The following is a 12,570-nucleotide window of genomic DNA, read 5'->3' on the forward strand; positions in this document are numbered from 1 at the left end:
TGACATGCTCAAAATTGACTGGCCCGATGAACTCGGGATGGCCGGGCAGTGATAGTGGTTCCTCTCCATGGGTGGGGGGGTTCTCCCTACCCAACTGTGGACCCTTTGCACCCCCCTAAAGGCATTCAAAAACGTTTTTTAACTTCTTGCACCTGGAAATGCAAATGCGCTACGCTAAATGCTAAATGTACTCGTTAAAACTCAAACATTCATTAAAATATACATGTAGGGTATTGAATTAAAGCTACACTCATTGTGAATCTAGCCAACAAGTCAGATTTTTAAAATGCTTTTTGGAGAAAGCATGAGAAGCTATTATCTGATAGCATGCAACACCCCAAAATGCCTGAAGGCGACGTAAACAAAATAATTAGCGTATCCGGCGCTACACAAAAACGCAGAAATAAAATATAAAACATTCATTACCTTTGATGATATTCTTTGTTGGCACGCCTATATGTCCCATAAACATCACAAATTGGTCTTTTTCCCGATTAAATCCGTCCATGAATGCCCAAAATATCCATTTGTATAGCCTGTCTGCATCACGAAAAAAGCTCTCTTCCAACACGCAACGTCATGTTTAAAAATTATATAAGTTGCCTATATTCTTTGACAAAACACTTCAACCTACTTTTATAACCCAACTTTAGGTATTTGTAAACGTTAATAAGCGATCAAATTGATCACTGGGCGATCTGTATTCAATAGCAGCTACAAAAGAAAACAATCTTCCAAAATCGATTGAGGTAGGCTGGATGGAATCACGGATCTATTGATAATGTCTCAATGGATTTTTGTCAATGAAAATTTTTGGCGACATCGTGTGGAAGCTGTAGGAATTGCATCCGTCTCCATATTAAATTTGGTTTCCTTTAAATGATCCATGAAAGGGGCGCATGGATACTTTTTTCAGATTTCAGTGACCAGTTTTTCTTGCGCTTTTCGATGAAACACACGCTCTGTTATAGTCACAGCCGTGATTTAACCAGTTTTAGAAACTTCAGAGTGTTTTCTATCCACACATACTAATCATATGCATATACTATATTCCTGGCATGAGTAGCAGGACGCTGAAAAGTTGCGCGATTTTTAACAGAATGTTCGAAAAAGGAGGGGGAAGGATAAAGAGGTTAAAATGTGCTCCTGGTAACCCGTTCCAATCACCAGGCGCCCGGCTGTCCATTTGCAATATTTTTCAATGGGCATTTACCATCACGAATTTGACATGCTCAAAAAAACTGCAGGAATGCGAAATTGACTGGCCCGATGAACTCGGGATGGCCGGGCAGTGATTCTGGTTCCTCTCCATCGCTCTTTGGTGTTGATTTCAGAATGTCAATTTGGTGATGGTCTATCACTGTTTAAACATATGGCAAATGGACAAAAGTCAGCCAGCAAGTCACCGTCCATCAGTCAATTAGATATCATTCTGACACCAAACTGATAAAGATGACACCACACCCACTTTTTCCAACTCGTTTAGAAGCCAACTATCACATATTTCAGAGCAGGCCCAAAATTCACAGCGTCTAAACCATAATAAAAACATAAAACACATAGTTACGTTCTAGCTGCCGGTCCAGTTCTAACATTATGTGTAGGCCTAGCTGAGGCAACCCCGAATCCCATGTTCCGAATCCCAAGAGATTATGGCAATGCCATTGCAGGCTTTGTGTGTCTTTAAGCCCCGCACTGTGTCACTCCATCCTTGCTGTGTGTGTGTGTGAGAGAGAGTTTTTTCTTTGACATCTGTTGGGAGAAATGACTGATTTACAGTTCATGAGAGTTGCCTAAACACATATGAAGTTTTGGAAACATCTGACCTTTTTAACCCTTCGAAACTGCCACTCTGACCCCAATTTAAGGCACTTCTGGTTGACACAGGAAGCTAAAAGAAAATATATATCCTGATTGGGGTGTCCTCTTACAGAATCCCGAGTTCAAAGTCTTTACGTTAAGAATTGACTGATCTACACAGGGTTGAATGCAGTGAGTTTCACAAACTGCAGATTTGGTATATCAAAACACATTTAGGGTGAATTTAATCACTTCTGGTTGATCCAGGAAGCTTAGAATCAACACAGGTAGACCTCATAGTGGCTTGATGAATTGTCATCAAAAACAGGTTCATAAGGCATTCATAACCCACATCGGCTTCAGATTGAATTTAGGGGAGCAGGCAATGTATTCCTATGGGAAGAGGTGTCATTGTAATCTGTGAGATGAAAAAACCCTGTTTTCACTGTTAATGGTCAATGCCACACGGTCAAGGTTAGGCTTGCACAGATTGAGAGGACCTTAAGAACATTCCTGTGGTTGAATTGTCCTTCTACCCCTAACGGTTCCACCACTGTCCCCCAAAAGCACCTGAAATTTAGGGAAAGGATTCATTTTGGGACTTCTTTTTTACACGGGCACTGCGCTCAGAGCGAGCTACGGTCAAGCGGGGCATCTCGTTGAACTCGGCACGGCCAAGAGACTATGGGAATGCCATTTTTAGTGTTGATTTCAGTCTGTCATTTTGGTGATGGTTCATCACTGTTTAAACATATTGCAAATGGACAAAAGTCAGCCAGCAAGTCACCGTCCATCAGTCAATTAGATATCATTCTGGCTGACTACTGCCCCCTTTGGAGAAATTGCGTGCCCATAGTAAACTGAAAAAAAATCTGTCAAAAATTGCTAATATATGCATATAATAATTATTATTGGATAGAAAACACTCTAAAGCTTCTAAAACCGTTGGAATTATGTCTGTAAGTATAGCAGAACTCACAGGGCAGGCATTCTTCCAAACTAGTTTTGTGGTCATGAAAGTTGGGGCAACTTTGACGTCATCGCCCCCACCCTTCCCAACCAGCTATGGATCTGGGGACACTTTCTATGTCTTCCACTAGATGTCCTCATTCTGTAGAGCGTTTAATCGTTCAAATCCCGCGAGAATTGGCCCAATGGGAGTGAATTGTGTAAGTGCCGCGAGAAAAAACCTGTGCGTTAGGGCGCGAATTGGTCCCAGCCATTCCTTTGTTCCAGCACTCAGAAGAAGGACAAACAATGACCGGTTGAATTGAAAATTGTTTTGTATGTCTATAACATCCTAAAGCTTGGTTCTGCACTTAGTTTGACCTGTTTAGTCGACATATAATATGTCATTTTGAAGTTTTGATTGCCAACTTTTCAGGACCAGAGGACATTTTGGGTGCATTTCAGCTGATGTTATTAGCAGTAGCTAATGCAAAGACGCAAGACTTGAAACCAAACGATGTATTGGGTAAGTATGAACCCTTCCAGTACATTCTGAACGAAGACCATCAAAAGGTAAGGGAATATTTATGCTGAAATCTGTGTTTCTGTTGACTCCAACATAGCGGAGAAATATAGCTTATATCTGAGCGCCGTCTCAGAATATTGAATAGTGGGTGATTTCTGTAACGTTAAAAATAAATGTAACAAAGTGATTGCATTAAGAAGCAGTGTATCTTTCTAACTATATGTAGAACATGTATATTTAGTCAAAGTTTATGATGTCTATTTACGTTATCTTGCGGCGCTACCTACATTTTCTGCGGACATTTTTGAGTATTTTCTGAACATGAATTCAATGTAAATGGACATTTATGGATATAAATGGCATATTATTGAAAAAAAAATGTACTGTGTAACATGTCCTATTACTGTCATCTGATGAAGATTTTCAAAAGGTTAGTGAATGATTTATTTTTAATCCTGCTTTTATAATTTTATATTTTCTGGGACAAAATGGCTGCCTCTTGTCTTGGTTTCGGTGGTGGTCTAATATAAATATGTGGTGTGTTTTCGCCGTAAAACATTTAAAAAATCTGACATGCTGGGTAGATGAACAAGGTGTTTATCTTTCATTTGAGCTATTGGACTTGTTAATGTGTGGAGGTTAAATATTTCTAAGAATATTTTTGCGTTCCATGCGCCACGGTTTGAGCTGAGGGGGACCCCTGGCATCAACAAGATTGTGTAGGCCTATGAGGCGACCTGGAATCCCGAGTTTCGGCTCGATAGGTCATTCGATGCCCGAGCAACGACCTTGATTGTTGCTGACAATCCACTTTTTCCAGGCTATGAGCTATCGGACAGAAACGTTGGTGTCTGTCTCTATGGGTCGAGGTGGTTTCAGTGCACCTAGTCTTAGGACTTTTCTAAATGTCGTCATTTTCATGATGGTCAAAATGAATTGAAGTTATTGTAAATGTATGTGGCTGTTTCTCGGTCTGAGAACCTTCTAGAGCCACATAACTCACCGTGCACTATCAGCTTGAGCTCTAGAACAGGTTTCTAAAGTTCACAGCTCTAGGTCTGACTGTTCTTTGATAGTTCGAACTAAGGTAACTATTGCAGGCTTTGTGTGTCTCTAAGCCCCACACTGTGTCACTCCATCCTTGCTGTGTGTGTGTGTGTGAGTTTTTCTTGGAAATCTGATGGAATAAATTACTGATTTACAGTTCCTGAGGGTTGCCTAATCACACGTATGAAGTTTTGAAAAGATCTGACCTTTTTTAACCATTCAAAACAGCACCTATGACCCCAATTTAAGGCACTTCCGGTTGACACAGAAAGCTGAAAGTGAACACATATCCTCTTTGGCGTAGGCTCTTACAGAATTTTGAGTTTTAAGTCTTTACGTTAAGAACTGACTGATACAAAGGGTTGAATGAGTGTGTGTGATTTCAGAAAATCACAGAAAATCACAGAAATCTCGCAGAGCTCCGAAATCTACCTTAATGGATTCATCTGAACATGCCACAACTGGATCTGTAACTTTTTTTTTATTATTTGTATTTTTTGGAGCATCACCAATTGTACATTGTACAGTTTATCTTAAATTACTATATATAAATGGCTGGTTCTTTTTTTCCTGACACCGTAGGTTCATGTACTTTGACATGAAGCAGTCAAATTAGCGCTCTATTTTCATTTTTGACCTTTAATCCCAGAAAAATGTCCTTAACTAAAAAAACGTTGAGGCCTAGACACCATCTTTTTCGGGGCTAGCAGCCCATTAGTCCAAACCTATGCTCACCAAGTTTCGTCTTCAAAGTCTTTTCCGTTTAGGAGAAATGGCCATGACGTGATTGGTGATGTTTTGTACATTTGCAATGAGATTCCATTCGCCATCTGGTGGAATTTACCGGGACAGCGGAAAAATGACCAAAATGTGAAAATGTTATAAAACGGAAACCGAATGTCCGAGAGACTTCGTCGATGACTTCCCGGAAGATCTGGCCCCGGTGCACGGCCCTCCGCCGTCGGCAAATTTTACAAAAATTTGCGGACGTCTAGTAAGGTCCGTACATTTGCAATATGGAGTAACTCATCGATCATACAGCAAATGCCGAAAAGTGCCCTTTAGCAACCAAAATAAACATAACTTATAACAGGAGTCTATCTGTCTTAGCAACCAGGTGTAATACCACAACCCTTATAACAGGAGTCTGTCTATCTTACCAACCTGGTGTAATACCACATCACTTACTAACATGCCATTTCAGTTCTATATATTTCTCATTTTCCTTGATCTTTTTTACCTCGCTTTCAATACACACATGCACTCACATTGGCATGAACACACACACCTGTAGGCCTGATGGGGGGGGGGGGTAAAAAAGGGGTAAGGGGGAGCTCCAGGGCTCTCCCCAGGAATGCAACCCAGCACATGGAGTTACTGCCGGGGTTACTCAGGGCATCAGAGCAGGGTGGCCTGGATGGCATGCAAACAGATACACAGACAAGTACCCCTAAATACAATAACTGTTGGTCTGAACTCGACAAAAAATGCTGAACATGTTCTTTTCCTAGCTTAAACTGGTAAAGGTCACAGTGAAACAATCTATTGCTGTCTCACGTCTGCATTAGCCATTCATCCATGTTTGTCAGACGTCAAATTTCAAAGTGTTTAAGGTTAAATTTAGGCATTAACTCAGAAATGTTAAGGTAAGGGCATTAACGCTGAATGGTTAATCTAAGGGTTAAGGTTTGGGATAGGCTTAAAACAAAAATATCAAAAACAGCTTTCTATGGCAGGATTCAAACATGCAACCTTTGGCACCAGAGGCCTTAAGATTTAGGTAACAGCGCTCACTTTTCCCCCTAGTGGCTGGTTTCCATGTCATCTCCCGACATCCTAAGACATGGACTTTTAACTTGTAACTTGTAACACATGTGACCTGACTGCACAGTACTCTACATCCTTCTATGTCGGTAGCCATGAATTGCTTTGAAAGGCTGGTCATGGCTCACATCAACACCATCGTCCCAGAAACCCTAGACCCACTCCCAGAAACCCTAGACCCACTCACAAACCTCCCCAACAGATCCACAGATGAAGCAACTTCAATCTCACTCCACACTATCCTTTCCAAACCTGGACAAAATGAACACCTATGTGAGAATGCTGTTTATTGACTACTGCTCAGTGTTCAACACAATGGTGCCCACAAAGCTCATCACTAAACTAAGGACCCTGGGACTTAAACACCTCACTCTTCAACTGGATCCTGGACTTCCTGATTGGCCACCACCAGGTGATAAGGGTAGGCAACAACACATCTGCCATGCTGATCCACAACACTGGGGTCCCTCTGGGGTCCGTGGTTAGTCCCCTCCTGTAATCCCTGTTCACCCACAACTGCGTGGCCAAACACGACTCCAACACCACCATTCAATTTGTTGACGACACAACAGTGTTAGGCCTGATCATCAACAACGACGAGACAGCCTGTAGGGAGGAGGTCAGAGACCTGGCAGTGTGGTGCCAGGACAACAACCTCTCCCTCAATGTGAGCAAGACAAAGGAGATGATCGTGGACTACAGGAAAAGCCGGGCTGAACAGGCCTCCATTATCATCGACAGGGCTGTAGTGGAGCAGGTCGAGAGTTTCAAGTTCCTTGGTGTCCACATCACCAACAAACTATCATGCTCCAAACACACCAAGACAGTTGTGAAGAGGGCACGACAACAACTTTTCCCTCTCAGGAGACTGAAAAGATTCGTCATTGGTCCCCTGATCCTCAAAAAGTTCTACAGCTGAACCATCGAGAGCATCCTGACCGGTTGCATCACAGCCTGGTATTGCAACTGCTTGGCATCTGACTGTAAGGCACTACAGAGGGTAGTGTGTACGGCCAGTTACATCACTGGGGCCAAGCTTCCTGCCATCCATACTAGGCGTGTTAGAGGAAGGCCCCAAAAATTGTCAAAGACTCCAGTCACCCAAGTCATAGACTGTTCTCTCTGCCACCGCACAGCAAGCAGTACCGGAGCGCCAGGTCTAGGACCAAAAAGCTCCTTAACAGCTTCTACGCCAAAGCAATAAGGCTGGTGAACAATTAATCAAATGGCCACCCAGACTATTGACCTCCCCCAGTGACCCCTAATAACATATACAAATTACTTTGACTAACCTGTACCCCCGCACATTGGCTCGGTACTGGTACCCCCTATGTATAGCCTCATTGTTGTTATTTTATTGTAACTTTTTAAATGTTTTAATTTTATTTTTGACTTTAGTTTATTTAGTAAACATCTTAACTCTATTTCTTGAACTGTTTCGTTGGTTAGGGGCTTGTAAGCAAGCATTTCACTGTAAGGTCTACAGCTGTTGTATTTCAGCGCACGTGACAAATAAAATTTGATTTGATTATAAAACGACCCTGCAGGTCTCTCTTCTCCTCTCCTCCTACACATGAGGAGTGTCCTTGGTGTGGTATGGTGTAACATACTTATTTCCTCTCTGGACCCTTCAACCTAGCATGGGCTTCAAGCCCTTCTGTGGTACAATGTGCCCTGTGTGCTTGACCGACAGATGGCCGTTACAAACACACACATACACACCCTATCACATGAGACCCACATGAAAGGAAGCTAGCCACAGTCACGCATTCACTCTCAGTACATGCAAACACACTCATTCGTAGGCACAGACATATACTTCCACATGCATTCACACACACATGATCATGATCACTCACACACCTCAAACATAATCACACACGCATGCGTTTAACGTGTTATGGCAGCAATCCTGTTAACGGGATAATTTTATAATCAATCCTCAGGTTGTTTTTAAAACATAGAATCGATAATATATCAACTGCAAATGTCTTTATCAGTAGGAGAGGGAAAAGCAATGGTTGTCCAAACTCTGTTGCGCGAGCAAAACTCATGCGACCACTTGACGCGATGTTATCTTTCTGGCTGATTTTTCAAAATAAAAGCCTGAAACTATGTCTGAAGACTGTTGACACCTTGAGGAAGCGATGGGAAAAGGAATCTGGTTGATATCCCTTTAAATGGAGCAGAGCGAGGCTATGGAACCTGGAGTTTTCAAAATAGAAGCCACTTCCTGGTTTGAGTTTCCTCAGGGTTTCGCCTGCAATATCAGTTCTGTTATACTCACAGACAATATTTTAGACTTTAGAGTGTTTTCTATCCAATACTAATAATAATATGCATATATTAGCAACTGAGACTGAGGAGCTGGCCATTTACAATGGGCACCTTTTCATCCAAGCTACTCAATACTGCCCCTGCAGCCATAAGAAGTTAAACCAGTGCTCTCACACACTATCCTTCACACCACATTAACTGCTCACACATATCTCACACACATTCTACAACACTTACATGGAAGGACAGAGCACTAATCATAACATTGGTTGGTTGGGAAAGGTCCGTAATTAAGCATTTCACTGTTAGTCTACACCTGTTGTTTACGAAACACGCAACAAATACAGTTTGATTTGACAAGCGTGGTGTGTACAGCAGTAGTTATATAGGATGAGCCATGACTAGGATACATTATATACATATAAAATGGGTAAAACTGTATATAAACATTATTAAAGTGACCAGTGTTCAATGACAATGTACATACAGTAGCAGCGGTCTGTACATACAGTAGCAGCAGGTTAGAGTACTGGTAGTCGCAGGCTAGTGACAGTGTCTAAGGTTCAGGGCAGGGTACTGGGCGGAGGCCGGCTAGTGATGACTTTCTAAGACACCAACTGCTGTAGATGTCCTGGAGGGCATGCAGATGTCCTGGGGGGTGGGTGGTGCAGTTGATGTACAAGGTGGTGATACAGTCTGACAAAATGCTCTCAATTGTGCATCTACAGAAGTTTGTGAGGATCTTAGGGGCCAAGACAAATTTCTTCAGCCTTCTTTAGTCCATGATCAGCTCCTTCTTTTTGTTGACGTTTAGGGAGATTTTTCCTGCACCACTCCACCAGGGCTCCGTGTAGTCTGTCTTGTCGTTGTTAGTAATCAGGCCTACCACTGTTGTGTCGTCAGCAAACTTAATGATTGAGTTGGATACATTATGGTCACACAATCATAGGTGAACAGGGAATAAAGGAAGGGGCTGAGCATGCACCCCTGTGGGGCCCCCTTGTTGACGATCAGTGCCGCAGAGGTATTTTGCCCAACTTCACCACCTAGGGCCAGCCCATCAGGAAGTCTAGGACACAGTTGCACAGGGATGGGTTCAGACCCAGGTCCCTGAGCTTAGTGATAAGCTTGGAGGGCGACTATGGTGTTGAAGGCTGAGCTGTAGTTGATGAACAGCATTCTTACATACAGTATGTATTCTTCTTGTTCAGGTGGGATAGGGCAGTGTGCAATGTAATGTCGATTGCGTCATCCGTGGATCTTTGGCGGTATGCAAATTGTATTGCGCAGAGGGTGTCGGGTAAGGTGGAGGTGATATGATCCTTAACTAGTTTCTCAAAGCACTTCATGATGACAGAAGTGAATGCTACGGGGCAATACTCATTTTGTTCAGTTACCTTCGCTTTCTTGGGTACAGGAAAAATTGTGGACATCTTGAAGCAAGTGGGGACAACAGACTGGGATAGGGAGAGATTGAAAATGTCCCTAAACACACCAGCCAGCTGGTCTGCACAAGCTCTGAGGCTTCGGCTTGAAATGTTGTCTGGGCCGACAGCCTTTGCGAGAAATAACATACTTGAATATCTTACTCACGTCGGCCACAGAGATCGAGAGCACCCAGTCTAGCTTCTCCAGAAGCGTGGCGTCGGTGTCCTCGATGTGGCTGGCTTTCCCCTTTATAATCCGTGATTGTCGGGAGTTCCTCCCACATGTGTCTTGTGTCTGAGCCATTGAATTGAGACTCCAATTTGTCCTTGCACTGTCATTTTGCAGTTTCTCTGTTTGTCTGCTACCTCCAGGCAGGCTATACAGGCCTTTGCAAAGAAATTCTCGTGCTGAACCACTGAAGGCCAGACTGGGTCAATACAATCGCATCCTTTACGGTCTTTTATTCTTAGAAGTGAAGTACATTGTCAGTATAGGAAGTTATATTATGAGCAGAGTGCACTTACTCATCCTATGATACAAATGTATTCCATTCCTGCTTTAAGATGTTTTGTCTTTTTACATTGATCACTACAAAAGATGCTCACTTCAGTTCAACTAAAATGTAATTGATCATGTAGATACTGGATAGTATACTGCACGTAACATAACACAGCACCAAACACTGCATGGGAGGTGAGAACAAATGAAAGTGTGTGTGTGTGTGTGTGTGTCTTACCTCAGCGTCCTTGTTCTGTACATCATAGGTTCTCTGGATAGTATGCAATGACGTCACACTGAGCTCCATCCGTCAGCAGAAGCTCCAATACCAACACCAGCTTCTCCGACGTCACCTAGGCAATGTAAATAGAAGGGAAGAGTTATTTGTGGGTCTCAAAATGATCAACAACATCAGTATGATTTACATGACCACATGCACTCGCACACACACACACACACACACACACACACACACACACACACACACACACACACACACACACACACACACACACACACACACACACACACACACACAGGGAAGCATTAAGTGTACAGCTAACAAACACCTGTAATAATCATCATCCCGACTACAGTATTCACAGGAAAATGTGCCATACAGATCAAGTCAACCTCCACAACATACAGTACTACAATTCCAGTACAATATCCGTATCGGGAGACATTTAATTTGGTTTGAGGGGTATTTTATAAAAACATTGATTATGGATTTTGGCAACGCCCTTTATCTACTTCCCCAGAGTCAGATGAACTTGGATACCATTTGGATATGCAGTTTTTATCTGCGTCTAGTGTGAAGGAAGTTAGATGTAGTTTCATGACCCAATGCTAACTAGCTTAGCACAAAGACTGAAAGTCTTCGGGTCCAGCTAGAACGCTATTAAAATACTAGAGGTAAACATTGGCGGAATGTTAGGGAAAGGTTGGGGGAGTGTTAGGGAAAGGTTGGTGGAGTGTTAGGGAAACATTGAGGGAATGTCAGGGAAACGTTGAGGGAATGTTAGGGAAACGTTGGGGGAATGTTATATTTTGAAGCCGAGCGGTGATTGAGGAAGGCGGAGGAGTTATTCCGTAGACTGAGTGAAAGAGACAGTGAAAACAGCTCTTATTAAAACACCACACGTTGGGGAGATGATGAGTCTTCTAAATCTATCAACAGCACACAGCCACAAGTGAAAGAAGGAACATCTTTGATTAAAGTTATTCTCTGCTCATGCCCAAAACTTTAGGACCATGAAATATTATTCAATGGAAAAAGAGAGCAGGTTTCCATTCATTACTAAATAAGTTCTAGAACAGAGGAAGATAGGAAAGATAGGAAAGAGACGATTAAAGGAAGAATATGTTAGATATGTTCAGTTCTAAGTTTGCACTGTTGTAGTGTTGATTAATGATGTGTTATGATGAGATGTGGTATTCTGTGATAATATACAGAAAGGGCCTCCAGAGTGACGCCCCCACGGTGCTGTGAGCTGTGCCCAGCCTTGCCTGTCTCTCCCTGGGATAGACCAAACACATATTTCCCAGCTCTTGTTCTCTCAAATAGGCTCCATAGAGACAGGTATGAAAATTGATCTGTGTCTGTGTGTGTGTATTTGTATACACACACACACCTAGATATGCAACTTTTCTAATACATTTCTCCTCTCCTGTTCATATTTTTCACTCCTCCAACCATGGTATCCACAACCAGAGGCTGGCAAAACCTCAAGTCAAACAAATACAGTATAGCCTACACCAGGGTTCCCCATCAGGTCGAGAGTTATCAGTAGCTCGTAGCCCACCTATGAGTAGCTCGCCTAACAATTCTGAACGTACATGCATTTTTCACTTGTTCCACTGCAAACTGCCATAAACAAATCTCACAAGTATCAGACACCGCAAGTTCCCAGCTATTATCTAATCAACGTAACATTGACGTTATCCCACCCCTGGTTAGCCACTATTGGCTTCAAACGCCAAACCTAATACAATATCTGCCAATTAATTTCCAGCAATATTGCCTCTGTCTGTGTGGTGCGTGTGTTTGTCTATCACTCCATGTTTAGCCAGTTGATGTGAAAACTACCTTGTGGGTTGACAGAAATTATTTCCTCAAAATCTTCCCAGTTAACTGAAAGGTAGGTTTACCTGGCAGAAGTATATCATGAGTAAGTATAGAATTTGTATATATTATTTGGTATTTGTTCACATTGCCATGA

General features: G+C 42.5%; 1 long non-coding RNA gene across 1 annotated transcript in view; it reads right to left on the bottom strand.

Moving 5' to 3' along the window:
• The window catches only part of LOC110536294, a 57,789-nt gene that overhangs the window by 10,799 nt on the left and 34,420 nt on the right, over nucleotides 1–12,570 (bottom strand). The window contains exon 3 of the long non-coding RNA XR_002475398.2: nucleotides 10,587–10,701. This is a non-coding gene — a long non-coding RNA (uncharacterized LOC110536294). The remainder of the gene's footprint in view (nucleotides 1–10,586; nucleotides 10,702–12,570) is intronic.

Source organism: Oncorhynchus mykiss, chromosome 11, assembly GCF_013265735.2.
Source record: "Oncorhynchus mykiss isolate Arlee chromosome 11, USDA_OmykA_1.1, whole genome shotgun sequence".
Lineage (NCBI taxonomy): Eukaryota > Metazoa > Chordata > Actinopteri > Salmoniformes > Salmonidae > Oncorhynchus > Oncorhynchus mykiss.